General features: G+C 49.2%; 1 protein-coding gene and 1 long non-coding RNA gene across 6 annotated transcripts in view; one reads left to right on the forward strand and one right to left on the reverse strand.

The window, feature by feature from the left end:
• ZHX2 (zinc fingers and homeoboxes 2) overlaps positions 1 to 25,093 on the forward strand; it is a 153,070-nt gene that overhangs the window by 26,663 nt on the left and 101,314 nt on the right. The gene's annotated exons all lie outside the window — the stretch shown is intronic.
• On the reverse strand, positions 5,396 to 7,553 carry LOC111775023 (uncharacterized). The gene is made up of 2 exons (XR_002810454.2): positions 6,507 to 7,553; positions 5,396 to 6,169 (listed from the first exon to the last, which is right to left on the reverse strand). It is a non-coding gene; the product is annotated as an uncharacterized lncRNA (long non-coding RNA).

A 25,093-nucleotide genomic window follows, 5' to 3' on the forward strand; every position in this document is an offset into this window, starting at 1 on the left:
AGCTACAATGACACATGAAGATGCTTCACCTCCAAAAGCCTCAGTTTCCTCATCTGTAAAATGGGGGATAATAACACCTGCCTCATTGGCTTGTTTTGAGGATTAAATGGGGTGAGGCAGGGAGAACGCCGGGCCCCTGGCCTGAGACCTTGCAAACATTCAGTCAGCGGTTGCTATCATTTCATTGTGGTCAGAGATAACGTGATGCTGGGAGTGATAGTGAACTTGTGGGATGATAGAGACAGCTTCCTAGAAGGTCTCAGCGGACAAGAAGAAAGAGCCCAATCTGCGACTTGCACAACAGCATCAAGTTCCACGGGAATAGGGGACAGAGCCCTGAGGCATCACAGATCCTGGGTGATCTGTGGACTGCAGATCCAGAAGAACCAGCAGTGGGAGGAGGGATGCATAGATATCTTTAAACAGCATTGATAGCAGAGTGATGTTCAGAGGGAGTGAGCCAGGAACAGCCCCTCTCCCGTGGGTCACCAACCTCCTTGCAGGATTGTGCTCAGTTCGGAATGTTGTGTGTAAAGTGGGACATCCACAAACTAATCTGTCAAAGGAGAGTGACCAGGGTTGTAGACAATCTGGAACCAGGGTATGTGAGGCTTCACTTGTTAAAGTTGGGAATTCTTGGTGTCGGTTTTAGGGGTCAGTATATGGCACAGCCCTGTTACTTGAACTTGGTTCCTGACCAATTGAGAGAGACACAAGAGTTGGACAGGTCAAAGAGAGATCAAAATATCCACTTTGCTCCTTATGGAACCAGGCTAGAGAGCATGACTTATGTTCATCCACCGTCTAGAAGGTCTTTCTTAACATTCCCTGCCCTGCGCTCCACACCGTAGAAAGCCCAACAAGGGAACTGAGAGTCTGCAAAGCAGACAGACATGCTCAGAGCCTTTGGTGCCCCCTGATCAGGGGGAGACAGAACAGGCAAAGAGACCGCATCTATGAGGTTTGCAGATTAACTTCACTGAGTCCAGAAATGGAGCAGTGGGTGTCCCCTGCCAACCAGGTGCTTTGCTCCCAGGGGATGAGGAGTAAGGGGGCTGGAAACAGGTCCAGGGGGTCAAGGTGAGGATCCTTCCTCATGGAAAGAAGACATGTGAGCCGTGAGAATGCCCCCTTCATGTTTAGGAAGGCTGCCAGAAATTCAGTCAGCACCTTCCTAGTGTCCAACATGCTCTCCACACCTTCATTCACTCATTCATTCATTCAGTGAATCATCAAATAATTATTGATCACCTATTATATGCCAGGTAGTCTTCCAGGCTCTTGGGGGAACAAACCAGAAAGAGATTCCTGCCCTCATGTACTTACATTCTTGGTCTTGGGAGAGACAGATAATCAGCAATAATCATAATAAGTAAGGAAATCATGTACTATACTAGGAAGTGATGGTTGCTTTGGAAAAAAATAATTTAAGACTTGAAGGAAGTGGGGAGTGAGCCATGGGGCTATTTGGGGAAAGCATTCCAGGCAGAGGGGCAAAGCTGGGGCAAAGGCCCTTGAGCAGGAGTGTGCCTCAGGGGTATGAGAGAAGCAAGGAGACCAATATGTACAGCAGATCAGTGGCAAGTAGACACAGGAGCCAGATGCCCGAAAGCCTTCTAGAGCACGGTCAGGACCTCGTCCATTTCAGCGTGTGATGCGTTATTTGGTTCACACCTCATAGTATCTGTATGATAGATCTTCCTATTATCTGTTGTTATAGATGAGTAAACTGAGGTTTATGGCTAAAAGCCCCCTTTATTTTACAACTGAGAAAATTAATACCCAGTGATGGGGAGTGACTTGCCCAAGGCCACAGAGTGGGAAAAATGGCATTAGGCTAGGACTTGGGTCCCTGATTCTCTGTCCAGAACTCTTTCTCCTACATCTCAGCCTCAGAAATGAACTTCCTTTGAAGGAGCTGACTCTCAGCCTCTCTTGAAGATTCAGATATAGATCGTGGAGTTCTTAACACTATGCTTTGCTGCCAGGTCTTCTATGTGGACTACAGAATTTCCTGCCTAGTAAAGGGTTTGGTGTGGAAAATCTGAAGATGGCTAACATGTTAAACACACATGTTAACAGATACTGGCCAAGGGAAGAAGGCCCTTGACTGTAATATGACCATTCCAGCAATGGAGTAAATTCTGACATGAACTGATGCTTCTGATGTGCCTGGTCCCGTTGGAAGCTGTTGACATGTGTTCATTCATTTATTCCTCACCACCACCCTAAGGGGCAGGTACCATTACTACCCTCATTTTATAGATGAGGAAACTGAAGCACAGAAAGTTGAGACAACTTGCCCACAGTGACACCGTAAGTAAAGAGCTGAGCTGGACTCCAAGCCCAGGCAATCTGGCTTCAAAGTCTGGGCTCTTAACCCCTCTGCTCACACACAGGTTGGCCAGACCCAAAAGAGGTTACACCAGCTGTAGGATCTGGGTCACCAAAAGCATGTGTCCATTTCCTGTGGGCAGCTGGAGAGTAGATGAGAGCTGCCTTTCATTTTCCTACGGTCTTACCTTGAAGATGCTTCTTTCTCAAAGCTCCCTTCAGACACAGGGATTTTCAGAGCTTAATTGGCACGATGACTTTCAAACACCTCCCTGTGGAAGAAGTCCCAAGCAGATTCCACCTCTCATCCCCTCTCTGGCTTAAAGTATGACTGTCTCCATGAGAGTTACTTGAGGAGAGAAAGAAGCCATCCCCATGGGTTGAAGACAGGACTCAGTATCTGCGGATCTGATAACGATGATGATGATGATTAGCATTTACGCTGTGCCTACACTCTCCAACAGGCTGTCACACACAGTCATTGTATCTTTCAGTCTCACGAGGGTTCTAGGTTGTCACCATTTTATAGATGAGAAGCTGGGATGAATTGGGGAAGGTTAAATGATTTGCTCAGTCACACCACTGATAAGTGAGGTGGAGAGAGACTTGTACTCAAATCCAGAGCCAAAATTCTGGCTACTACTCTATGCTGGCCGAACAGCCACTTTCAAGATACAGCCCTTGAGACTGTATTCCTGAATCATGGGAGCCCTTCATCCTGTCTTTCTTCCTGAAAACGAGCATAGGGAGCCATGGCGTATTCCTCAGGGTATCTACTTAGACTCAAAATATATTAGAGAAACCGGTTTCTAGAATCGGATCTCCACTACAAAGATTGTTTTTACTCCCTGGGACCTGGCTGCCTTGTCTGTTTTAGTAAGTTGGCTTGCCAAGGGATTGACACCCATTGGCCATGTTTAGGAGTTTGTGTTGATATTAGTGTTGTGAGAAAGCACATATTGGTCCCCACCATCTATATGCCTGCAACTAATTTTTTTTTCTCTCTCTCTTCCATTTCATGCAACTTTTGCTTACAGCCTACTTGGCATAATTGACACATTGGCTCAGGCCTCCAAGACTGCCAATTGGGAGCCTTGGATCAGTTAAATCAGTTATGACAGATGTGATTATTTACAAGAAAATAGAAGTCACTATAATTAGACCTTCTAAGGAGTACATTTGGGTGGAGAATGAGAAAGCACCAGTTTAATCTGGCGTGATGTGTTTGGATTTCAGCCCTGAGCAGGTTCTTCTCTGTTCCATGAAAGGAGGTGTTGGGGTGTCTGACCCTCCCCAGACATTGCCATTTATCAGTGCGCATGACACAGCTATTGGTGGACGGGAAGGCAAGGAAGTGGAGCGAGCATTCGATTTGGCACCAGAAGTGGTTTCAGTTCTCCGCTCAGCCGCTTGTCCTTAGCATCAGTTTCTTGTTTCAGTCATAAAATGGGGATAAAAAAAGAATCCCTGCATCATTGTAGGGTTGTGAAAATTAAAAGTGATAAAGTAAGACGCGTGTGTAGCATTGTGCCTGACGGAAGGCACCATGTAGGGGTTCTGACCCCTCTAGAGCATAACATTCAATCTCCTTGAGCCTCACTTTTTTTCATCAGAAAAGATAAGTGAAAACCACCTCATACTATGGATGTGAGAGTTGGAGGAAACAAGGTATATGAAAGGAGCTGCAGAACCATTGGGTGCTGTTTCATGCCTCCGTCTACCTGTCAGCATTTTTTACATGTCCATAATAGTTATCATTTATTGCATGCATCGTGGGCCACGCACTGTAGTAAGCAGGGTCAGCTTCTCCACTAAGTACAATAGGCACAGTCCCTAGGGTCCATGACATTTAGGGGCCAGACCTAGAATTGACCAACATCACTTCTGCTCACATTCCATTGGCCAGAATGCAGTCACATGACCACTCCTAACTGCAAGGAAGGCTGGGAAATGTAGTCCAGTTGCATGTGTGAGAGGAAAAGGAGACCATGTATACTGAGGAACATTCTCGATCCCTGACACCGTGACAGTGTCAGATGCAGCCTGGGCCTTTTGTACACAAAGTCTATGCTCTTTCCACTCTACTTAGCTGCTTCTTGTCACTCTTAACTTCAGCAAAGGCCCTTTGTGGGCCCTTTTCTCCTGCCACACTTGCCTAGTCACCATTCCCAGCACCAGACCTTTGCCTGGTCCCAGTTACTGGGCACTAGGAGGAGAGGTGCTGGGAGCTCCTCCCTGCCCTGGCATCACTCTCAGGCCAGCTTGAGAAGGCTGCAGCCAGGTGTTACGCTCTCTCTATCTCCCAGTCTCGAGCCCAGTGGGTGATTCTGGGAACTTGCTGAAGCCAGTGAACACCTCAGTGTGAGAAAAGGGGGCTGTGCAGAGGGTTTCAGAGAGCAGGAGGAAAGAGGTTTGAGCTAGAGTCTTGGCTGGACCATGAGCCTTGGGCAAAGCATCAGCAGTAGGGGGGCAGTACCAGATGATCCTGCAGCACTCAATGCCACAGTCCTGGTATTACTGGTCATTTGCCCAAAGTGAATCACATGGCCTGCCCCTAACCCACCAACTCGGGTTGCCTTTGGGCACCTGTGAGCCTCAAGCTGTAGCCAGCTGGAGGCTAGATGTGCTGTGGACACTTTCCATAACCATTGGGCAGGCCCAATCACCCTGGTGATGTTCCAGTGGTGCTGATGTTGGTGGGCACCCAGCTCCTGTAGGATCAGGCAAAAGCTGTCTGTTATGGGATCCCTGAGTTGAATCAGAATATCTTCCTCCTCCAGGAAGCCCTTGGTGATCTCCACCTCTTCAGAACGCAGGGCACCTGTTGCCATTCCACCTAAGGGTCCTGCGTCTCCTCCTAACACCTCTCATGGTCACCCTCTCTTTATTTGCTGTTGGCCTCAAAGGCAAGGAAGCCGGGAGCATGGCTAGAGCCACGTAGTGCTCCTGAGCACTTTGTAGGTGTCACAGGCTAAACAGCGGTTAGTCATTAATCCTGACATTTCATCTAGATTCACCCCCAGGACCAGTTTATTGTAAGGAGAGAATTGGTACCCAGGCACCATCCTTCTTTCTTTTTATTTGGTGATGGGAAAAGTACAAAAGGTACATTCAGAAAAAAAGAAGATTTCGCTTATTGTCATCTGAAATGTCCGTGGTCGTACCCCTGGCCTCTGTGGGTGAACACAGTGGCAGTTGATACCTGTGTCTGTGTCAGAAACAACATAGCCTCAATCAGACTCGGTCACGTCCCCTTGCTGCCATTTCCCAGCTGATTGACACTGACACGTTCCCTCATTTCTGTCTGCCTGTGTCCCTGTCTGTCAAATCGGGATCCGACTGTGCCTAGCTGGCGGGGCGGCTGTAAGGTTTAAATGAGAGCATTTCGAGACGGCACTTGGCACACAGCTCTCCTCCCAGTCTGTTAGTCTCTCACGCAGGCGCAAAACTTCGCTTAAAAATGTGTCTTGCAACGAGACTTGGCATCCAGGACGCGCCCTGGGAGGAATTTGTTTTTGTTTTAATGCTGAGGACGTTTGCATGAAAACAGGATCTTCGTTGCTTAGGAATTGATCAACTCCTGCTGCTGCTTTTCCCTACCGAAGTGCCAGTCCCATATTTGTCACAGGCAGACAAGTAGCAGTAGGGGCACGGTCTGGGACCTCCACGGATACAGGATCGTGGCCGCTCAGGGAGGGTTACAGAGGCCACAAAGTCAAAAGAGAAACAGGAATTGGTCCCACGCTAAAGACAGCTCACAGGTAGAAGGTGCCCTTGGCCAAAGGACCACAGCATGAGTGAAGGGTTTCTGTGGGTCTAGTTTGTTCTAGATGCTCTGTGGAGAAGAGGAGACAAGATGTTTAAAACGTGCCCGCCACCTGCAAGGATAGAAAGTAACAAGGAAGACCGCAGGTGTGAGTGATGGGAACCAGTGTCGACAGCAGAGGTTGGAAATGAGGACTTAGGGTCCACTACTTACCTGCAGGGTAAGCGTGCACCTGCTGCTGAACCCCTCTGCAACCCAGTTTCCTCACCAGAAAATAACACCCATCTCTCAGGGTCGTCGTGAGGATTAAATGAGAGGCTATATGTTAAACGGTTGGCATTGAGTAAGCGCTCAATAAAGCCAAACTGTTACTCTTAATATTATTAATAATAATAAATAATTATACCAGATGTTCTCCATCCCAAGGAAGAGATATCCAGATAGCTGTAGAACGCTCTTTAGAGGAAGGACTTGAGCTTGATTTGACACAGCTGTGTCCACTGCCGACCATTCTTGAGGTTTTGGAGATACCGTCCAAGAAACCGAAGTGAAATTGCCCACATGAACGTGGAGGAGGACTTCCGGCTCTCCTGCTCCATAGAGATGGCGCCGTTCTTGGCCCCAGTTTGGCCCCAGGGCGGGCAGCATGGAAAGGACAAAGATGAGAAGAGCCAAAGTGACATCCTAGCTGGTCAGGCCCTTCCCTTTGCCTCTGTGCTTGGCCTCCAGAAGGCAGTGGGGTAGTTTACGTCCAGATGCCCACGAGGGGCCCACACCTTTCTCCTTCCATGAACTTAATATATGCTAATCAAAGCTGAAGCCTGCAGAAAGCATCTGCTTGGCAAAGCCCGCTCCCTTGCCTTGGCTTGCCCACCCGCCCTGGGCTTCCCCTCGTATCCGCCTCTCTAAAGGCTGCGTCCGTAAATCCAGCTTTTGGAGCCCTCGGGGGCTGGCGAGGCCGCCATGATCTCAGTCACATCGCGATGGAAACAATTGAAAACCACTTGGCAAAAAGAAGGGGTGACCTAATGTTTCATAGCAGGAATACGTTCTTTCCTCGCCATTCTTATTCAAGCCCTGGGGGGAAGCCGGCTGCTCTCCAGGCTCCTGTGCGGCAAGTACCCCTGGGTCCCTTACTCTCTCCTCCCCTGTCTCAGAGCACCCCGCAGGGGAGGCCAGGCTGTCGGCTGCTTTGGCATCCTCCCCGGCCCTGGATGAGCAGATCCGGCCTTACCTTCCTGACTTGCCAGGCTGCCTTTGGTCCCTTCAGAGGCGAGGCTGTGGCCACAGGGGTCTGTGGGGAGGCCTAGCCATATATGGAGCCTGGGGAATGTGGGCTCTGGCAGGCGGCCTGGAAAAAATGGCCGTGTTCTGAGGGCGAACTCTGCTGAATTATAAATAGCATCACCTCCCTCCCCTTCCAGCTTGCTGTGTCTCTCACTGGAGGGTTGACAGTTTAAATTCGGGAGGGCAGAACAGGACAAAGGGGCGGGGAGTGGGGAGGAAGGGAGATGCTGGATCGCTCAGTAGGTTTAGCTGCTGTCTTGGGATTGATAGAGAAGCGGCCCCAGACGGTGGGGCTAGGAGTGGGATGTATCTGGGGTTAGAATGACTCCTGATTTAATGCAGTTTTATAAGCCAAATAAGCACTAAGGGAAAACTAAAGGAAGCTCTAACTCCAGGAGCTGGTTTTAGAGGAGCTTTAGAGCCTTTAAAAAATAATAATAAAAATCCACTCCCTCGGAATATAAACGGTTCCTCTCTGGTTCCGAAAGGTCAGCCGTTCTAGCTTCCAAATCAAAACCCACAGCCAGATGCCCACAAAGGCCCATCCGCTGAGCCTCCTCCCAGAGGATTTCTCGGGGTGTTTTTGTGTCTCCCTGACACCGAGGAGGCAGGGGCCCGCTCTCCTTCTCTGCAAACCTCTGCACGTTTTGCTCACCCTGTGGAGGGAGATGAATTTAGAAGGGGCTAGAAAATAAAGACATAAAGGAGTGCGCAGCCCAGGCTGTAGAAAGCCACACAGCCATTCACACCTGAGTAACAGGGATGGGTGAGAATGTTCCAGCGAATTCTGAATTCTGGGGGTGGGACAGGCTGCTTCTGCAGGGACCTGAAGTCCTTGGTTCTGCAGGTGCTTCTGGGGACCAGCGGGCAGGTCTCCCAATTTGCTGCCCAGTTCTCCATGGTAGGGACTACAGGAGCTCTGTTGGGCACCGCAATGGGACACAGGTGCCTGGGGGTGTTTGGAGCGCCAGGACACCTGCCCTGGGCGTCGGTGCCTCCTCCCTGAGCGGACAGAGCTGCCATGGTCACTTGTGTCCTTTGTTTCAGCACTTTTGTGTCATAGCAATGACTTAGAAATGGGTTAATTGATTGCTTTCTCCTCTCCTACCTTTGTAATTCTCATTTCTTGTGTCCTTTGGAGCGACATTTGAAATCAAGCATATGAAAAAAATTAAGGAGAAGCAGGCAAACTTTTGTGTCTCTTGGACACTCCTCAAAAGAAGACCTTTGGACCCCCTGGAATGCGGGCACCAGTGGACCTGAGGTGTGAGTGGGCGGACATTCGAACGTGACTCGCGTTAGATTTGGAATAACCGTCTAAAGGAGTGGTTCTAAAACTGTGCTTCCGGAGCCCTAATGGGGGAGGTGCCTCAAAACAGAAAGGGTCCTTCCAGACCCTCGCTCCTGTTTCAAACAAAGCAGCTCCACTCCCACCTCTGTTAGGTATTAGAGTGTATTTTTTAAAATGGATTTCCTGCCTTAAAAAGTTCAGAAACCAATACTCTAGCTCCTTCTGTCATTTTAGTGCCAAGTAAATAAAAGAGAGGGAAGAGGCTTTTCCCAAAGTCACATCCAAGGTCAAGACCTCTGCTTGGGTAGCGGCTGTGATGGTAGCTCCTGTTTTAGGAAGGGAAGTCCCAGAGGGTTGGGACTGGGAGGGACCATGGAGAGCATCTTATCAACCCCCTTCCTTCCGTAACTAAGGCCCAGGGAGGTGATCAGATTTGGTCAAGGGACAGTCAGTGGCCGACCTGGGACTTGAAACCATCATAAAAGAGGCATGATGGGCCATAAGAACCCAAAATGGTGGGATGTGATCCACTCAAGACAGCTTTTCAGAGGAAGTGACACTGAGCTGAGATGAAAAAGACTACAGGTGACAGGAAGGTGACAAGGAGCAGAGAGAGCATCCAAGCGGAGGAACCAGACGTGGGCTTGGTCCGGTGCTCATCTCCCTGCTCCTGGGAAGCAGGGGCTCAGAAGTGACAGCCGCTCTCATGGGAAGACTGTTCCCATGTGTCTGCCTTGACTTCTTGCCCAGGGACTGTGGCCGGTGAGGGGCGTCACTACCTGCCAGGTAAGGCACAGCTCCTGGAGCCGTCCTCTGGCAGACCCGGAGCCTGGCTTGTGGAGCACAGAGCCTGCTCCCCGGAGAGGCATTTCGGCGGAGCCCGGGCAGGATGCCGTGCTGGAAGGCTTCCTGCGGCAGGACTTGAATACATAATATGCCTCGTCTGACTTCAGCTGTGAGAGGGTCCAGACGGCCTTCTCTAGACAGGAAAGGACATGCAGGAACGGCAGCACCCCGTGGCTCCTTGGAGAGAATATTCGTCTCTCTTGCAGGGTGCACACTTTCTGTGAGTGTAGGGTATCCCCTGGTTTGGGCCCCAGATCTTATATCTGGTCCTGGGGTGTGGAATTTATTTCTTTATCAAGACTGAAGGAGGACTTGGGTAAAGATCCCCAGAAATGGAGACATTGATCATTGTTGCCCAAATAGACTTTAAAAATTAGTACATGTTCTTTACAATGTAACACTGTAGGAGAAGGATTCTTGTTAGACTCTGCTCTCTTGGACACCTGAAAAACTAGCATCTCCAGGTGCCTGCAGAGGCCTCTCTCCTAATCCTGGCTTCAAGGTATTCTCCAGCTTTGTGAATCTAGCAGAAATGAGTGTGAATCCGGGGCAGCCCAGGAGAGCGTGCACAGGGCTTTACTGATCCAGAAGTCGAGCAGAGACCTCTCCAGTCACTCCCATTTTCTGCCGTGCATTTGCAGGCGGGATCCTCCGTGAACTGATTGACTCTGCATTCATGAGAATCGTAGTCTCTGTCCTGACATGCCAACCTCGGTCCCGTTGGAGGGTGCAGATGCCAGCTTCACGCTTCAGCTGTCTCCATGCCAGCGTTTCTCAAAGCATGTTCTGAGGAGCAGGTGTCCCGCAAGATGCTCTGTGACAAAGGGGGTTCCATTGTCATGTTAGTTTGGGAAAGGCTGCTTACGGATTTAGCCTGCGTGTTAGGTCTCTGCTGAGATATCAACACCCCTGGGAGGTCTTCCTGGACCACTTTTTCCCCCTCTGTCGACACCGTCTGTCCCTTTACCTTCTTTTTTCTTCAGCGTCCTTTTACTTCCCGATTTTATATTTATCTGTTGACTTTTGTTCTGTCTGTCTCCCCCACACTAGCAATGCTGCACACACGAGGGGCCTTGTCTGTTTTGTTCTGTACTGTCTCCCTCGTGCCTGGAACATGCCTGGTTCAATAAAATAACGTGTCACATGAACACAGGAACCAATTAATATATTCAAGCCCTCAGGACTCCTCCATATAGAATTCTGTTTGCTTTTGTTTAGTTCAATATGTTTTCATATGTCTTTCCCCTTTTCTTCACGTGCCTGGCTCATCCCATCACTTAGACCCAGGTCTAATTTGACCCTGGAAGGCCACCCCTGACCACTGTCCCGAGGTCGCTGCCTCCCATCCCGCTCCATCTCATCACCAGGTTTCATTTCTTTCATGGGCTAATCACCAATGGAAATTGGCTTGCCCATTAGTTCCCAGTGCATTGGCTCGCTCCTCTCATCTGAGCTCTGTGAGCGCAGGACGTTATCTGTCCTGTTCACCACTGACTCCCCAGTGCCCAGAACACTGCCTGGTAAGTGCTCAATAATGATTTGCTGTGTGAATAGCCCTCTTTTCTAACTACCCCTCATCAGCAGCCATAGAACTTAAATTCCACCAAACATGCTCCGGGACATGCTGTTTTCTGCCAACCCTTGGAACAAGTTACTGGCCGTCATAGTCCTGTGGCTGTTCCTCGCTTCCATAAAAACGCCAAGGGTCAGAACCGGAAGGATGTTAGAGACCATCTAGCGTAGTGCTTTTGTTTTTCGAAGGGAGAAATAGAGGCTCCCAGAGAGCAGCTGGTACCAATTCAGGGCTGGTCCCCCAGGCTCCTTCTCTTACTTGAGTTGTCCTCCTCCTGTATTCGTTTTCTAGGGCTGCTGTAACAAATTGCCACAAACTTAGTGGCTTAAAACAACACACATTTGTCATCTGATGGTTCTGGAGACTGGAAGTCTGAAATGGGTCTTACTGAGCTAAAATCAAGGTGTCGGCAGTGCTGTTCCTTCTGGAGGCTCCCAGGGAGAATGCATTTCCTTGCTTTTTCCAGCTTCTGGAAGCTGCCTGTCTTCCTTTGCTCATGATCCCTTCCTCCGTCTTCAAAGCCAGTGATGGACAGTGGAGTCTCAAGCTGCATCTCTCTGACCCTCCTTCCTCCCGCTTTCACTTTAAGGACTGTTGTGATTGCACTGGGTCCATCCGAATAAACCAGAGTAATCTCCCCGTCTCAACATCCTTAACTGAGTCCCATCCACAAAGTCCCTTTTGCCATGTAAGGTAACATATTCACAGGTACTGGGGATTAGGGCATCGATATCCTTGGAGGGGGGGTTATTCTGAGTGCCACGCCTCCCATCACACCCTCTGCCTCTTGGTACACCCCAGGCAAACACACATTCTCCCGCAGTGTGCCCCAGCACTTTCTTCACCTCTCATTCTTGGTACTTGTCACATCACCTTAGAGCTCGTTCACTATCTGGCTGCCTGGCCAGCCCGTGACTTCGTTATGGGTAGGGCCTGGTCATCTCTCTGCCCAAACGTTAGCACGTTCCTGGCACTTAGTAAGCATGCAGGAAGTGTCAGTCGCCTCCGCTGAGAGAGAAGTGCTCCATCCCTTTTCACTGCGCCCTCTCCAAGCTCCATTCCTTGAACTGCGGGGGGCCTCCCCCCAGGTCCTGGGGCTGGAGCTCTGCCTTGGGATGGGGCCTGCAGAGCTCAGGTGAGACCCCGGCCACTTCCACATTTTTAGTCTCCTGGTGTCTTAAAATATGAAGAAATACTAAAACTGATTACAGAAATTGTGGATCTGTGAAATGTTTAGATCAGCAAGTTAACTCTTTTGACATCCAAAATACTATGCAATAGAAACAGACTGTGCACTAGCTTATCACAAGATTTATATTTAAAATATATGAATTCAGGGTCCTCTACAGGTGTTATAGTCCCAAATTCAGACTGCCACCTACGTCCTGTCTTCCACAGACTGTGAAAAGTTTAAATTTATGCCCTTTCATGACTGGGAGGCCTGGTCCAAGAAGCCTTCCATCCACACCCCAGGCCTCTGGCCCTTTCAAGAATCTCTGCTTGGAATAAAGGCCGAATGAAAAGCCTCCAGGATGTGGTTTAATACTCAGGATTGGACCTTGGGCAAGTCACATCCCTCATCCCAGCTCCCTTGTACTGAATTGTCAACCAGGGGTTCCGAGTCCATGGCCTCTAAGTTCCCTTTTCAACCACATCCTGTTCCCTGGAGGGACCTATGGCAGATTCTGCCACCTGGTTTCTGGTTCTCATGTAGCCACGAAGACAGTCTTGCTTCTGGCCTGAGCCAGTAAGTGATTGCATCACCGACCCTCCTTCACCGACATCCTAGCAGGTTCCTTCTGTGCTCTCCAGCCATTCTTAGCCTCACGGAATCCTAGAGTATTGGAGCATTGGCAGCTCTGAGAGATCTGGTCTGGCCTCCCCATCTGAGGTCCAGAGAGTGTCAACTGCCTTCCCTATGTGTCCAAGTTGGACCTTGAACCCCCCAGTGTTTCCACGGCACCGTATGAGGCTGGAAGAGGCAGGTCGGTGTCTGACTCTGCTTTAAGTGCAGATTGAAAAAGGAGCAAAAACCCTATTTTGAAGGAGCTTTGATGGCTTTTGGGAAGAAAAACAGGACCCAAAAAATCATAAACAGTTGAAAACAACTTGTATGTTTATGTGTTTTTCTGTATCCGTGTTCCATCTTACAATAAAAAGTACATTTTAAAAGTCACAAATAAACAAAACTGAATAAATGGGGGTCCAGGTCCTCAAGTCAGCCAAGAGCCCTTTACTTCTTCCCTGAGCTCTTTCGGGTCTGCTCTTGTTCCATCCGCTTTGCAAAGCTTCCTCCAGCCTTTCTGCCCACGATGGCCCCTGCATGCCCTATGGCATCTGCGTGCATTTGCTGGTCCATCCGTTCATTCATTTGCTCACCCATCCATCCATCAGGTAGTTATCACAGTCCTCCTATATTTAATGTACTGTGTACCCCCAGGTTGCCTCCAGTGACACACAGTGTGGTATAGTAAAATCAGCACAGACACAGATGTCCAGCAGAGACCTGGGTTCAAATCTGTACTTGTCTACTCTCTCTTAACCTCTCTGGGCCTCAGATTCCTCATTTGCAAAGTAAGGGACAAGCTTGCAAACCCAAATGCATACAGAGGTCAGGCAGGTGAGTGGAATGAGGGACGCTAGCCAGGGGTAGGTAATAGGGAGTGGTGGTGACTTTGACAAATTAGAGAGCCCCTGCCCAGTCTAAAAGGGACACTTGCCACTGAGCTCCGATCGGTTGTTCTCATGCGGGAATATGAACTCAGTGATGTTAGGGAGCCCTTTTTAATTTTTTCAAGAAAAGTTGGAAATTTTGATTTTTATTAGACATTTCCAAAATGTTTAAAGCTTTGTATAGGTCAAAGAAAACATGTCTGAGGGCCAAAGCAAGCCCCAGCCACCTGCTTGCAAGACTTGGGCCAGAGACTCAGAAGATTACGGTCTAGCTTCCCACTCTGATGGTGGGGGGTGTGCCATCATGGTACCTCACTTCCTTTATGCCTGTGCTTACGTTTCTCCCACTGCAGTCAAGGTGTATATTGTCCCTGGAAGATAGTAGGTGCTCAATTAATGATAGCTATAAAGGCCTAGATGCATGTGTTGTCCTCCTGTGTACCCACCCCTACCCCAACCAGGATAGCAGAGTGCTGAATATGCAAAGTAGCACCCAGTAGTATGTGCTTGCTAAATAAGCGGAAACTGCAACTTTCAATGACATTATGGAATCAGTTATGAAGTAGGAACAAGAAGTCCACGGATGTTGGCAAAATGGGTGTCATATTTGGTGAAGAGGCTGATTCACGTAAAACCTCTCAGAGAGACCTCTGGTCTGTAATTTATCCTCCTCCCTTGTAAGAGAAACGGAGTCTGGCTGGGCTGGGCCATTTGTCAAAGACCACGGCGCTCCACCAGCTCCTTGGGCCTAAATTAATTTATTCCTTCAAGCCATAAATTTTTCTCACCCTTTCTTTATCCCCTCCTTCGTCATCCCCTACTCACCAGCAGGAGCTAGCAGACAACTCAAGGACACGTCTTACTTACCAGGGGCAGAACTTGGGCTCTGCACAGAAAAGAGGTCCATTATGCCCCAAATCTGGGACTCTGAGGGTGATCGCACCTTCTGCAGCTGAAGGGAGGACAAAGAAACACTTGAGCCCAGTGGCATGGGCCGGCTTTTCTTCGCTGGAGGGAAAATGGGCCATTATTCTCCCAGTGCCCCATTCCCAGCAGCCCTGGGCGCAACCTCCAAGCAAGAGAGGCCCCCAGTTTCTAGCAGGTTTCTCTGCTGGACCCTCCAACAACATATTAGCATATTTTGCATTAAAAAAGGACTTGGAAAATGAATTAAATGATTGGCATGGTGTTTCAAAAGGTTTTTCCAAACTACTAGTAATTGTGCAGTTGTAAAATTCCCCCTTCCTGCCTCAAATGCCCTGGGCCTGGCAGCCAGCTTAATCAGGAGGCTTTGTCCCAGGCGGGGGCATATTGCAAGGCTCCTGATACCCAGTGATTGCCTGAGCAGTACCTGGAGACTTGCTAAAGAGAACCTCGTCCTAGTTTTTCAGCAGAGCTGGCAGTTCATTTTCCTTCCTTGCCGGGCTGAGATTTTACGCCAATTCAAAACCTCTCTTTATGAGAGAGCCCGGGTCAGCCCTGTAACAGTCTGCTGAGGCGCCAGGCAGTGTAGACAGGATCCAAATCTTGACAACGAGCTAACAGAGGTGGAGTTCATGGATGGGTGCCAGGTCAGGCATTTGTGACACTGCTCTGGCCAAGGGGGCTGTGTGTAGGGGATGAGTGTGGTGGAAGCTTCTGGAACATGCTTGGGGAAATGCTCTTCCAGACCAACCTTTTCATTTTTCAGGTGAGGGAGATGGAATCCAGGAAGGCTATTACTGGCCCAGGGTCACAAGCCATTTTTACTGCTCCGTGAGAGTAGAATTCAGACCCCCTGACTTTTAATCCACATTTGTTATTTTTACAAGTCCACAGAAAAGAAAAGTTAACCAGGAGATAGAGTGGGGGTTGGACAGGATTCCTCTGGGGAGATTAGAAAGCCTGAGATGAAGGAACTTAGAAAACAACAAGCCAAGGGAGAACCTTAGGCTTTTTAGAATAACAGAGGGTTGTTAGTAATTAATATAATTAATGCTGATAACATTTGTATGCTTTCTCTGTACCAAGCACTGTGCCGTGGGCTCTACTTAGATTATCTCATTTAATCCTCACAACAGCTCTGTGAAGCAAGTTAGTACTAATATGTCCCTGTTTTGCAAATGAGAAAACCAAGGCTCAAGAGATTAAGTAAGTGGCCCAACGTTACCCAATCTGACATCAGAATCAGGATCTTTAGGGGCCGGCTAGGTGGTGTAGTGATTAGGTTCACACACTCCACTTCAGCCCGGGGTTCACAGATTTGGATCCCTGTCGCAAACCTACACACCATTTGTCAAGCCACGCAGTGGTGGCATCCCACATACCAAATAGAGGAAGATTGGCACAGGTGTTAGCTCAGGCCCAATCTTCCTCACCAAAAAAAAAAAAAAAAAATCATTAGAAAAAAGGAGAGAATCCACAAGTAAATGATTAAGAAATAGTAGTATCAGCCAACAGCCCCCTGGAAAGTATTATGAACAGAGACAAAATGAGGGAGAAAAGAGCTGGAGCACAGGAGCACTGGGGGCCCCCAGAAGGTTCTGGTCGAGAGAGCAGAGTGAGGTGTAGCGTGTGTGGAACACATGGATCTCTGTGAACTGTGCCCCAATGTCTGTGGGGAGAGCAGCTTTGATCTAAGGGCAGAAGCACAGACGTGGGGCTCAAGAGAGGAACGAAACAGAAATAGCTGTTTTCAGGAACTGGAGAGAGAGAGCAAGGATGCCTGTATATTATGTGCGTGTGTGAGGGAGAGAGAGAGAAGACACACACACAAGTCCGTGCACACGTACACACCCCCCCCCCAGGAGGGACGGGAAGGGACAGTGTGTCCTCAGACCCGCTCAGCCTGCGTCGCCATGTGGAGTGAGGGTGAGAGTTCTGACCAGAAGAGAAAGCAAGACCTAGGAAGACAGGGACGGCGTGACCCCGGCACGTCTCCACCTGTGTCCAGCTACAGGAATTTTGGGAGATGCCATCCCATAACGCACCTCCTTTGACGGGAGAGCCCGTCTCACACTGCAGTGGGATAACCCTGGGGACGTGGACTGTAGGGGACGTGCTGAGGCCGCCCCGGCGGACGTGGGGCTGGGCTGCACTGCAGGGTCAGAGGAGGGGGCTGCCGCCTCAGCTGCTACCCCCCTTCACCGGATGGTGGATCATGTATGTGAATGGGCTTCTGGAAGGCTAATGACGGGCTGTTCTCATTGGGAGCATAACCAAAGCGCAGTGGGTTTAGGCTCCACCAGGGTCTTCTGGGCTCGCTCTTCTTTTAGAGTATCTAGGAGATGGCAGATAATTATTCATTTATCCTACAAATTGAGAGTATTGATCTTTTTTTTAAAGAGTTATTAAAACATTGCATTTCAGCAAAAAGTTAGAAAACGTTTCCTTAACTCTGAGCCGGTGATTGAATGGCGATTACACAACTATTTTCACGGTGGCCATATAAGGACTGTGTAATAATAAGGGTAGATGCTTGCGTTGGACAGTAGGTACACAAAGGAATATATGAAGTGTATCTGTAGTAGAGTAACTTTTTTTTAAGGAATCCAGATATGCCCAAAGTCAGAGAGGTTAGATAACTTGCCCAAAGTCACACAGCTGATCAGTGGCTAAGGCAGGATTCAACCCAGACAGAGTTCGTCCTCTTCATCGCAACTACACTGCACTACTGAGGGCATCTTAGAATACATTTTAACCCCACATCTGCAAATCCAAGCTAATTTGTTTGACTCTGCGAAATTTGCATGTACACAAGACCTGTTAGCTTTTACTCTCATTAAAGAGCTTCAAAAACCTAACTGTGATTAGAGTTGGGTGATGGACTATGATTGTTTTTTTATACTTACCAAAATTTATTTAATGTGCTTATATTCTTGTTATAAGGATATGCACGTATATAAAGTCATAGAAATTAGGGAGAAAGTAAGGATAATATGAAAACTCTCCCTCCTCATTCTAGGAGCTGGGCAAGAAAGTCTGTCTTCTTGAGCTCTGTTGGCCATTGGGCTGCCATAGCCTGGGGGTCTTATAAACAACAGAAATGTTATTCCTCGCCATTCTGGAGGCTGGAAGTCCAAGATCAAGGGGATGGCAGATTCGGTGTCTGGTGAGAGCCCGCTTCCCGGTTCACAGATGACCGTCTTTTCGCTGCATCCTCATGTGGCGGAAGGGGCCATGTGGGGTCTCTTGTATAAAGGTTCTAATTCCATTCATGAGGGCTCCTGCCTCATGACCTAATCACCTGCCAAAGGCCCCGAGTCCTAATACCATCACGTTATGCCTTAGGAGTTACCATATAAATTTTGGGGGCACACAAAAATTCAGTATGGCAGGAACCAAACCTAAAAGACTGGTTCCACCTTCTAGTGCCGAGGAACTTGAGCATGGAGACCAAATCTACAAGCGAAGTCATGTGACAACAGTTGCAAAGCCAGAGGTCCAGGAGGTGAGGGCTCCGAATTTTAAGAGAACCAAAAGGATACAAAATCAATGGCCCCGATGGAATTCATCTTGACAGGTTTTCCGGCTATAAAAGTTAAATTGGGAGTGGTGCTTTGAAGGAGCAGTGGCCCCAGACTGGCCAAAGGAATGGCGCAGACAGATGATGGAGGGAGCTCTGTCGATGCTGAGGAAGTGGGTCCGTCGCTCTAGACAGGGAGCATCTGAACACGCCAGATCGAGGGACTTTATCGTGTTGCCTTTTGAGTCTCACAGAACCAAAGGAAGCCCACCTGAGCAGCTGTGGCAGCCCTCTCTCTGATCTCACTTATTGAATAAGCCAGCCCTGCTGCAGCCCCCGCATCCTCCAGATGCCCACCCTTCTTTCCACAATAAGAACCAGTTTAGCGAGGTCACCTACTGGTCACCCCATTTGCATTTGGTGGTCAGAGCTGCTCAGGGAGTAATTCAGCCAAATTAATTTTGCACAGTCCCAGTGGATTTACAGGTGGGGAACGGAGGACAAGAATTTGAGATTTCAAAAAAAAACGCATTTCAGAAGTGCTGTCACATTAGAGCTTCATTTCAGCCCCTTGGGGTGGCCACCAAGTAAACAGCTTAATTTCCATCCCTGCTGGAGGTACAGAATGCAGCTTTCACACTTGCCAACAGATGAATGTCTCCTGTCTCTGGCGGTGCTTAATGGCTTTTAGTAGAGTTAAGGCTGGGAAGAAAGGAGCTGACTTCCTCTTATTGGGTAAAATTGAAACACCGGGGAGACAATTCCATTTCAGACAGACCCTTTCTTTCTCAGATTACTGATCCACAGCCCAGCCAACTCCCTTTCAGCTCATTCAGGTAAAATGGAAACAGAGGCCACCCGCCTTGAGGGGCAGCCTGTGGGAAGGAGGGGAGGGCACTGATGAGCTCATGTTTGGGGTTCGTCAGAGGAGAGATTTGCGTTTCTAGTAAGGGCCACGTCCTGGTGTGTTTCGGCCCGTGGCTGCACGTCCCTTCAGCTCTCCAGGTGCTCAGTTTGCAGGGACCAAGGGAAGAGTTCTCAGCATAAATAACTAGCTATGGGGAAGGTGGGGAACGCATAGGATGGTGGGGTACCCACGTGCGCCCGGTGCGAGCCTTTAAAATGGTGGTGTAGCAAGCTGCAGGAGCCTTGTCGAGCCTTCCTCCTGCGCCCGTCCCTCACATGCCCTTTGTCTACCTAAGAGAAGCTTATTAAATGGTATGCTCTGAGATTTGGAGATTTATTGTCATCCCTCCGAAAAGAAGGAACCAAGCCTGTCTATCCAAGCGTTATTTATACAGCCGAAAATTGAGAAAAGGAAAACGATGTCCAACAAGAGGTGAAGGGTAAAATATTTCAATGATTACATAAATTAACGGTTAAATAAGGAGTGGGAACCCTTACGTCATTCAGCAAGTCTATTTAGTAAGGTGATAAGACAAAAAATGTTAAATGAAGAATGCAGGGTACATACTGTCTATATAGTTTTTATTTAAAAAAGAACACTCACATGCAGGTGGAAATACAGGAAAATGTTAACATAGTTAATCCTTAGACGTGGAATCAGAGATGATTATTTTTCCCCCTTTATTGCTAAATTTCCTCCAATAGATTTTTTTTTCTTCTGATTATACAAGTTAAATGTCGAAGCAGGAAACGATCAGATACCCTCATTTCTTTTGTTTGTTTTCCTTCCTTCTTTTTTATCTCCTGGCACGAGAATGGCAGCTTTGCTGTCGGGACCATCTGAGCCCTGCCCAGCCAAGCATTGCGTTGCTAACAGGAAACAGAGAAACTGCGGGCGCGTAGGACCGAACCTGAACATTTCTAATCCCCCTCACTGGGGCTCACTCCTCCGTGAGTTCATCTAAACCCTTCTTGAACTTGTTTATATTTTTAGCGGGTACAGTGTCTCGGGCCCAGCAAGTTTCGTGTGTTTTCCACCCTCGGTGTGAAGTGGGCAAGGCCTGCCCAACGTGTGTCCTCAGATGACCTCCTTCGGGCTCCACCCGGTCCTCCTTCTTTCTGAATCTCCAACATCGAGCGAACAAAACAAGAACAGCCGTTACGCATTCGCCATTAGCAAAGCCCCCTTACAGGCAGCGTCGGTTTTGTAGAATTGTTGAACCTGGTGTGGGAAGAGACCTCAGAAATTGTTTAGACCAGTGTTTTCCTTAAAGTCCACAGAAGGGGAGTCGGTATTTCCAGAAACCAGTGGAAATTGTACGGTACCCAGGATACGGTGGCACTGGCTGCCTAAAAATATCATGGGGCGGTGGGGGGAGGGGTTGTTTTGGTTTTGCTCTGGGCTGGACTGGGATAACAATGGTCACCTTGTTTTGATCGGAAACTCCAACAGTTTTACAAACGCTTCCTTATTTTGTTAATGGAGAAACTAATTAATGTATGAGAGACAGAATCTTTTAAAATCTGGCATGTGGAGACCGTGGACATTGATGGGACTGCTAAGCGGGGCCAGGCTGTGAGGTGGAGAGGGCAGAAGTATTCTGGCGGGCTTGACGGGTGAGAAAATGGACTCCAGCGCAGCTGCCTGCTCCCAGCTGAGGCGGCTGGTGCCCGGGGCACTGGACTAGAATCCAGGTTGTCCAGCTTCAAGGCTGGGCTGTCTCCAGGGCACCTAATCTACCTCTCTGTTTCAACCAAGCTCCTGGGATGTGTCCTGAGAATAATTTAGTAGACTTTGAATTTGTGCATCCTCCAACTGTGGTCTTTCCAGGCTGAGTCCTCAGTCTAGAAAAATGATTGATTATTTTCGTTACCGTTCTAGATCCTTCCATCTTTCCTAACTATGGAAACACAGACTTCCAGGTTCAGTAGAGTTTAGTAGGAAAGCAGGTGGACTCTGGATCCTGACAGCCTGGGTTCAGATCCTGGCTCCCCTACTGACCCGTCTACCATCCCAGGTAGATCGATTTCTCTGTGGGCATCAATTTTCCCAACTGCAAAATGGGAATAATGACAGAATCTGCCTTAAAGAGCCCTTGTGAGGACTGAACAACAGAATGAAGGAAAAGTGTTTTTCGGGGGCCTGGTGCCTAGTACATCTTCAATAAAGATGAGTTGTCGCCGCCAATGGCGTTGTTATTGTTGGTTTTCCATGGAAGGACCACGGCTGGAACACAGTGCCGGCTGTGAACCCATTGTGCTTTCCTGCACCCATGGCAGTTACCCCGTTGGCTGAGTTGTTTGCCTCATCCTTTAGGGGAAAGCAATCCAATAGCTCCTCATTCACCAGGTACCCATTTTAAAGGGAGCAAAGCAAGGTCCTGAGGACTGACGTGACTTGCTCAAGGTCACACAGCTCGTTGGGTCAGAGTTTGAGAAAAACCCTAAATCTAGAGCCCTTCACCCTGCAGCACCCTGTTCCCCCTGCCCGCCTCTCATCCCCCAGACCAGGAAAATAGGGAGAAGCAGATGTGCGGATCACGGAGCATTTCCTACGTGTCTGCCGCTTGGTTAGTCTCTTTTATTCAGTGGCTTTAGGTGCCGCTGTGGGTGGAGCACTGATGGGTCCTGTTTTGCTTTCCTCTCTTCCCACCTTGCCCTGGCTGTGCTCTGCAGGAGCCGCCAACCCCACCTGGGGACCTTGGATGGTGCGGTGGATGATGGAGACATAGGGGCCTGTGGAGGAGTGGGGAGTTGGCTCGTGGCTTCTTGGCTGCTTTGCAGCCCTTGTCGCTCCAGTGGGGCGTTCCAGGAATTCTCCGAGGCACCTGCCCCACTGAAAAGCTGCTTCCAGGTCTCTAAGGTCCCTCTACCCAGAAACCTCCCTACCTGCCTCAACCACCTGCTGAGCATCCCTTTGAGAGGTCAGACGTTGGGGGGCTATGAAACTGAACGCGCCTCACTTCCTGCCTTCAAGGGGCTCAGGGTGGGAAAGGCAGGCGCAGACTGTGGATGGAATCACGGGGATTCTTGCACATACAGTGTACTGGGGGGTAGCATTCCAGGCAGAGAGCAGCCTAGCGAGGGCACCAACGTGTCAGCTTGCACTTAACATGGAGTTGAGCACTTAATTGTTCTCCTGCTGCTTTGAGTGTTTCTTCTCCCCCAGCTAGACTGTGAGTGCTTCTAGTCAGGAGAACAAAATGAATCCTGCTCTTTCTTGAACCCCTGCATTGGGCCGGGGGTGGGGGGTGGGGAGGGAGTGAGTGCTTGGAAAGCACCTTCAAATGTGTGACTTTATCGGACCTGCTCAGCAGCTTTGTGAAGTCAGACTTTACCCCCATTTTACAGATGAGGAAACTGAGGCCGTGAGAGGGTGACCTCGTGGCTCAGCTGAGCCTCCACTTGCACTCAGCTCTGAGGTCTGACTCCAGCTGCACGCTAGACCTCACCCTTATGATCAGTGCTGGGGAAATGGGCGTGGATTCAGTGCTTGACTGCACAGCCTGTTCTTAAAGACACAGAGGGAGCGAACATGTGAGCGTGGGCTCTTGGGGCTCAGTGGAAAGGGCACTGGCTTTGGAAGCGAGACCCCTGGGTCAAGTTCCAGCACAGCCTGAGTTGCATGGATGTGGAATAATCACTTCTCTTTGGGACTCAGTTTCCCTGGTAGGAAAATGAGAAGGTTGTAGGAGATTCCATTTCGTAAATCTATAGCACTGGGATTGAGAACATGGGTCTTCAGCACTTCCTTATCTCTCGGCACCCCCAGCCCCTCCCCGCCCCCTCCATCCCTGGGTCTTTTCCTGTCCGCTTGCTTTCGTCTCCCCACCAAACCCAACCTCGAGCTCAGTGGAATCACCCGGGGAGCTTGTTAAAATGCAGACTCCCCAGCTCCCACCCAGAACCTGATGACTCTGAATCCCTCTGAGATGGGGCCCAGGAAACTGCATTTCTCCGCTAAGTACTCCCAGGAAATTCTGATCATCAGCCAGACTTGGCAATTATTGCCGAAGCCCAGCAGTTCTCAAACTGGAATGGGCGTCAGAATCACTTGCAGGGGCTTATAAAACAGCCAGGCCCCACTGCCAGAATTTCTGACTCCATAGTTTGGGGTTGGCCCCCCAATTTGTGTTTCAAACAAGTCCCTAGGTGACATGGGGCACACACTTTGAGAACCACTGCCCTAGCTCCTTCCCTAGGTGGGGCGGAGCAGCCTCATCAGCGTATGAACCTTTTAACAGCGACCTTCGAAATTGTTGGGACCATGATAATAATAGCTCCTGTTTACTCTGCCACACACTGGAGGCCAGGCCCCATGCTAGATGTCTACAATCAGCGTTTCCCATTATTACAGATTGGAAAATTGTGGATGGATGAGATTAAGCAATCATCCGAGACTGCACTTCCTGCAAGTAGAACCAGGACGTTCTGGACAAAGTTCGGGCTATTTCCTTTACCCCATGAGGCCTCTCTTTGCTGTCTCAGCCCTCAGTGGCTCTATGATGGGAATTTCGAGCCTGGTTCAGTGAAGGGTCACCACGCAGGTGAGGGGGGTGGTATTTTTGGCTGGAGGAGGCTTTCATTAGTTCCCCACAAATTGTACCCTGCTGGTAATGGCCCGTGGCCCACAGCCTTGGGACAGCACTTGCTTGCTGCTCGTCTCACCGTCTAGCCCACTTTAAGGGGACCCCTCCTGTAAATGGGGCGTGTTACATCTCTAGCGCTCTGAGCTCCTTGGGTAAAAATGGTGGTCTGCTGCCGAGTCTTGGAAGACCCCCAGCCTGGGGGAGCTCCGCCTGGGTTCTGGCCTGGCTGACGTTCTGTTTGCCTGGAAGGGCCTTGGAAAAGAAATGTTGGTACTGGGTCCCAGGGAACACTCACCAGCTAGAAGTGGAGGAGGTTATGTCATGACTTAAACTCTTCCAGCTGGTGCGTCTTCATGGGGGACCTCCTTCCCCCGACTTGTCTGTTATTTCATAGGAAGCTCATTGATTTATGAAGAAATATAAAACACGGAGTAATTAGGAAGTACAGGTGGTTGTAAGGGCTTTTTCCACACTTAGCTCTTTCTTCTCACCATTCACCAACACACACACACACAGACATCACACTTGGGTTTTGTTTCAGTTATTTTTACTTCTGGCAGGGACCTCAGGAAGTCATCTAAGCCACCATACCTTTCCTGCAGCATCTCCTACTTCCTCTACCTGTTCTCTTCCCTCTGCAGAGAAAAGGAAGAAGGGAAGGAAAGAAGGAACCGCCCTCAAACATTGAGGGCTCAGGGTGGCCGGAGGCCTCCACGCAGTGGTGTTGGAGTGCTAACCTTTCTGTTTTAAGAGGATAAACATGCGTGGGTCCTGGACAAGCTCTGTCCACACCGTTGAGGGCAGCTTGGTGGAGTCGGCTGACATTGGAGTTGGCACTGAAAGTCAACAGCTCTGGTCCAGGATCTGCCCCTGAACCGTGCCACCTTGTCCAAGCTTCACGTGGCCAGTCTGACCTGCCCATCTCCTCAGGGAGGTTGTGAGAGCCAAAGAGATCATGGATGTAAAAGCTGGAGGGATTCCAGGACTCTAGATGTTTTCCTTTACTAATGAGAATACCGAGGTCCAGAGAGAGGAGGCAAATTGTCTGAGGTTGCACAGCAAGTTCCAGGCAAGAGAGAAAGACTGGAAGTAATAGTATTGTCACGGTTGGTTGTCCTTGTTGCTGTTTCCTTCTGTGTGATTGTTTTTGCAAATGGAGAGTGAATTGACTAGAGAAGTGGAAGGGAAACGCTGAGAATCTCTAGCCAGAGCACCTTCATAAGCTCTTGAAACGGATCCCTTAGTGACTGAATACTCTTGTTTCTCTCTGTGTCTGTCTCTCTGTCTGTCTGTCAGTCACACACACACACACAAGCATGTGTGCACCCACACACATTTCTTGGTTTCAATAGCAAAAAGCCGATGGCTGCTCTTTATAGGAGAG

This window comes from Equus caballus, chromosome 9 (assembly GCF_041296265.1).
Source record: "Equus caballus isolate H_3958 breed thoroughbred chromosome 9, TB-T2T, whole genome shotgun sequence".
Taxonomy (NCBI): domain Eukaryota; kingdom Metazoa; phylum Chordata; class Mammalia; order Perissodactyla; family Equidae; genus Equus; species Equus caballus.